General features: G+C 37.7%; 1 long non-coding RNA gene across 1 annotated transcript; it reads right to left on the reverse strand.

The window, feature by feature from the left end:
- Positions 1-2,612: 2,612 nt before the first annotated feature.
- On the reverse strand, positions 2,613-5,231 carry LOC138912349 (uncharacterized). The gene is made up of 4 exons (XR_011417881.1): positions 4,709-5,231; positions 4,419-4,494; positions 4,155-4,230; positions 2,613-2,756 (listed from the first exon to the last, which is right to left on the reverse strand). It is a non-coding gene; the product is annotated as an uncharacterized lncRNA (long non-coding RNA).
- Positions 5,232-5,432: the final 201 nt, after the last annotated feature.

The raw sequence follows: 5,432 nt of genomic DNA on the forward strand, positions 1-5,432 counted from the left end.
AGTTATTTTTGTGCAACGCCCGATAAGGGCATGGGAACCCTTTGAGCTACTCCACATAAGGTTGACTGTAATGGACTCGTGTTCGTATTAGCAGGCGTCAAAATTATGACAGAGCCAATTGCAGCAGCATGCGACGTAGATGCCTGGTCAAAGTTGACGGGATGTAGATCAGCAGGTGCGATGGGATCGGGCGGTCCAAAAGAGGCCGCGGCAGGTGTAAGTCCAGGGGAGGCGTCTGCCGCGGAGGCGTCTGCCGCGCAGCCGTCAGTAACAACAGTAGAGGCATTACTGGTATACAGGCGGTAGGATCCCAGTGTTGGAACATAACCGGAGCTGACAGCAGTTGAAGCAGTAGATGAATGAGCCGCAGATTGCAGACAAGAAGATGCTCCGGTGTCCGGTCCGGAATCGGCAGCAACGGGAAAGCGATCCGAGGTAGCGACAGCATTGGGGCAAGCAGCTGCCAGGATTCGGCCTTTAAAGTTGGATTCAGCCTTTTCAAACCTATTAAATAAGTCCTTAAATCCAGCTAGTAAGAACTGGTACTCCAGATCAGTTTGCCTTATGAAAGCCATAATATTGACTTTAATATGATGGCAACTGGGGCAGGTCCAATCCAGGCCAGAATTGGATTTAACACGGTCTGCGACTAGGCCAGCACTGTGTCCAAGGTCGGCACATTTAGGGTGACCAATGTTATTACACAGCCGACGAGAGGTGATTTTGCCATTTAAAAGGCAAGGTTTCATGCAGCAGGCAGACATAGCGAAATAATTGAGGAATTGTCCAATAAATACGTGTAGAAAACAACGGAGATGTAGATGTAGAAAGCGCAGCTTTCAGTTTGGTCAGTGATAAGCTCTCCGTGCGTGTGATGCTCGCGCCGAAACGATAAGTTGCTCTCTTATCGTACTATGTACTACTTACTTATGTACTAACAACAACACAAGTGTAGAAGTTTGCGGTAAACTCGAGAATAGAGTAGAACAACAAAGCAAAAACACAAAACGTTTTCTGATTATATAGTAATAATTCGAATTACGTATAAAGTCACTGTCTTTTAGCTATCAAAACTTGTCAGTATGATAAAGATCACCGAAAAATTGTCAAGATGTCCAGATTCGGCATTAATCGATGTAGTTTACACGGGTAAAGTTCGATCAGATGGAGGAGCGATAAAGTACACGTCCGACTACGACGACGAGAGTCGTCAGAGTCAGAGTCCCTTCTGAAGCTAAATATATTTACGGAGCCGATTCTCCGTTGAAAACCACAAGGGATAGACATGGAAAAACAAGATACGTGTGACAAATGAAGAAAAGAATTAGCAACGCGATATTTATAGTGGACCAGAGGAGGGGTAGGCTTTAGATGTTGTTTGCCTCACCCTTGTTCATTACCCTCCTAACCATAGCTTCCCAATCCAAAACATAATTCACTTAAATTCCAAAAAATAATTTTTGTTCTTTACTTAATTTTTTTACTAAGCAAAAACTAATTTTATTTAAATTATTTCGTTCCGGGTACACTTATAAAAAAAAATCGAAGAATTTCCTTAAAATCTAAAAAATTCTTTCTTGAATTTTTGCCAAAGGCGACCTCACCTTTGTTTCAAGAAATGGTTTTTTTGAAAGGCACAATTAAAACAAGAAAAAATATTTCTTGTTGCAAGAAATTAAATTTCTTAAAACAAGAAAGGGTTTTTTAGAAAGCCACCATTAAAACAAGAAAAAATATTTCCTAAAACAAGAAAGGCGATTCTTGTTTCAAAGGTGGTTTGTTTCTTGTTTCAAGAAATTAAATTTCTTAAAACAAGAAAGGGTTTTTTAGAAAGTTCTTTCTTGTTTAAATTTCCTTTCAAGATATTTTATTTCTTGAATTAAGAAATAATATTTCTTGAAAGGAAGTTTTATATTAACACTGAAACCCTAAAAATACTTATTCTAGTATACCCGTTACTCGTAGAGTAAAAGGGTATACTAGATTCGTGCAAAAGTATGTAACAGCTAGAAGGAAGCGTTTCCGACCCCATAAAGTATATATATTCTTGATCAGGGTCACTAGCCGAGTCGATCTAGCCATGTCCGTCTGTCCGTCTGTCCGTCTGTCCGTCTGTCCGTCTGTCTGTCTGTCTGTCTGTCTGTCTGTCCGTCTGTCTGTCCGTCTGTATGAACGCTGAGATCTCAGAAACTACAAAAGCTAGAAAGTTGAGATTTCCCTTACATATTCTTTGGCTTCCTACGCAGCGCAAGTTTATTTTAGCCGAGCGCCACGCCCCCTCTAACGCCCACAATCGCCCACTAACGATTTTAAAATGGGTCCTGCGCCCACATCTTTAAAGATTTCCGAGAAGTATAAATGCAATTTTGTTGTGTATATTTATACCTATCGAAATGTAGAAGACATTTTTCAAATCGGACCATTCATTAAAAAGTTATACGCAATCAAAAATTATATATCTATCTCCCTCGCACTCCCTTTAGCTGAGTTACGATTATAAGTCGGGACACCAACCCGACACAGCGTTCGCACTCCCTTTAGCTGAGTGACGGGTATTAGATAGTCGGGACAACAACCCGACTATAGCGTTCTCTCTTGTTTCTTTTGCATATTATATTTATTTACATTTAAAACATTTAACACTTAGCATTTAAACATTTTTAAATAACACATTTTTGACTTAAGAAAACATTGTTATTACCCAAGGTCTGTTGAACTTCATTTCATTTCATTTCATTTTCTTCGCCTTTCCTCATCTAGAAAAAAAAGAGTTATTGGGATAACAATGATTTGTTTTTAGATATTTTACTTTTTTGAAATAATGTAATGTTAATAATAGCCAAAATAAAAACACGTTGGTCAGACGACCGAGAGAGAGGAGCAAGACAGGTAGAAAATGAAGGCTTGAAAATCGAATTTCAGAGAGAGAGAGGCACGGGAGAGACACGTACATACATTTACATACAGTCCTTTGCGCGAAGGGAGACCGAATGTAAGCAGGGCAGATCATGTCAATTTTAAGAAGGAGAAGAGAGAACATCGCGACGCGTAGGTCAAGCGAGCGAGAGAGAGGAGCAGAATATGAAAGGGTTGAAAATCGGGTTTCAGATCGGGTGAGCCGCGTACATGAATAGATATTTACGTCAGTGGTGGCCAGCAGAAGCAGCACACATACAATAAAAGAATGCATTGCTTTTGTGTGAGTGCGAGCATGCACGAATTGGCATGTGTGCGTGACGTTTTTCAGCTTGACAGTGTACATGTGCGCCGAAAGGCTGCAGCGCGCTGGCAGAGCAGCGGCAGAGAAATTGCCTATCCCGTGGGCCCTGCGCGCTGCCTCTGCTGGCCACTACTGATTTACATGCATACATAAGTATGTCAAACAAATACAACATATGGGCACTTCCAAAATGTCGCTCGGGACATTTGCACACCTTTAAAGTTGAAAAAAATTGTAAAACAATGGATTTTAATTTTAATTATGGGCTTTTCTTTTCACTCTATCCAAGCTCTATTTTTGGTAAAAATCTTGATTTTGTACCACTTTTAGTTTTTAAGATATCGGTAAAAAACTGTCGTATTCGCTCGGGACAAAAATAGAAGTGGATTTCGGTGAAGTTCATGCAACACCATAAATTAGCGAATTTTGATGGAATATTTGAATGCGATTTTTTTAGAATGTTGTTCAAACATGTCGCTGTGAAATGCTTTTGGTTTTACTCAAAAATTGTTTTCCGTTGTTTTTTTATGCAGTTTCAACCACATTCGCTCGGGACATGTCGCTCGGGACATTTTTTCCGACTGTTTTGTAAAGCTCAATTGCTGGATGTTTTGCTTTTAACTTAATAGTTTAGCATGTGAATGAAGCATTCAGTACAGAAAAATGTCACAAATTAGCATTTCTATAGGATAAATTGATAACAAAAGACAGGTCCAAAAAATAACAAAAAAATAGCCAAAAACTGATTTTTGCGTATATTGGTGGGGTTTGTCATAAAAATAATCAAACTATACTCCAAATTTGTAGTTAAGCTCAGTATACAACTAATTAGAAACTAATATCGGGGCAAAATCATGTGGAAATATGTTTTATTCAAGTTTCAAGGTTTTTGGCTTGGTGGACTTTTTTTTGGAAGTGCCCATATTTTTCTTACCTTAGAAGGTTTTAAAACAAAATCACAGCTTCGCCAAACAAATTATTTGGCTGATGCAACTGCAGGTATTTTCACTCTGAAAAATAAATAAAATGCGAGTAATAAAATAAAGTTATTATAGAACTCTACACCCACAAATTTATAAACAAATGTATGTATGTACGTAGCTCTTAGCTAAAAAACAGATCGGGTGAGCCGCGTACATGCATAGATATTTACATGCATACATAAGTATGTCAAACAAATACAACATATTTTCCTTACCTTAGAATGTTTTAAAACAAAATTACAGCTTCGCTAAACAAATTATTTGGCTGATGCAACTGCAGGTATTTTCACTCTGAAAAATAAATAAAATGCGAGTAATAAGATAAAGTTATTATAGAACTCTACACCCACAGATTTATATACAAATGTATGTATGTACGTAGCTCTTAGCTAAAAAACAATTCAACTAAATTGGTATACGCTTGGTAAAGAGATTTGAAATTTATCCTTTAATTACATACAAACAATTGTACGCCCGCTATACAAAAAATTATATATTTACATACCTTTGAATATCTGGAAAAAGGCTTCACCTCTTATCCGCTTGAAAATCACGTCCATCACTCACGAATTTTTTTCACAACTGACGCTCGGGGGATCAGAGAAGTCGGTAGCCGGGTAGTAGTCGGGCCGAGTAGGCCCTTCGTCCTACTTCGTTTTTCTTGTCGTTAACATTCGGCAGCCGAAGGAAGTCAATGGCTACTTTTCTATATTCTAGGGTCATTTCATTCATATATTCAAAGGTGATTTTATCCTTAAATACGTACAAAAATGTTTTGGCTGCGACAGCAAAACAAACATATGAGATTTTCATTTTTCTATTTTTAAGAAAAATTCTTTCTTGAATTTTTTCCATCAAGAAAGGTTTTCTGTATTCAAAGGCCAATTTTCAAATAACAAGAAATGTTTTTCTATTTTCAAAGATAGGCCGATTCAATGGCGAGATTTCCAAAATTTAGAAATTAATTTTTATGAGTGTTGTACTTTTATTTCTTCATTTGGGCAAACTATGGCTCTATTCCCTAAAGTATTTGTTTGGTGTTGTTTTTTTGTTTTTTTTAAATTAAGTATCGAACTTGAATGGCAGTGTACGTGCGTTATATGTGAAGGGGGGAGTACTTTACTAATTACATTTTTGTTTTAAGCCGGTTTTGTATTAGATTGTTTACGTTACTTTTAGTTACCGGCAGGCGTAACAAATTTATTTGATCGCTTTTAAAGACAATTGGG

This window comes from Drosophila takahashii, chromosome 2R, assembly GCF_030179915.1.
Source record: "Drosophila takahashii strain IR98-3 E-12201 chromosome 2R, DtakHiC1v2, whole genome shotgun sequence".
Taxonomy (NCBI): Eukaryota; Metazoa; Arthropoda; class Insecta; order Diptera; family Drosophilidae; genus Drosophila; species Drosophila takahashii.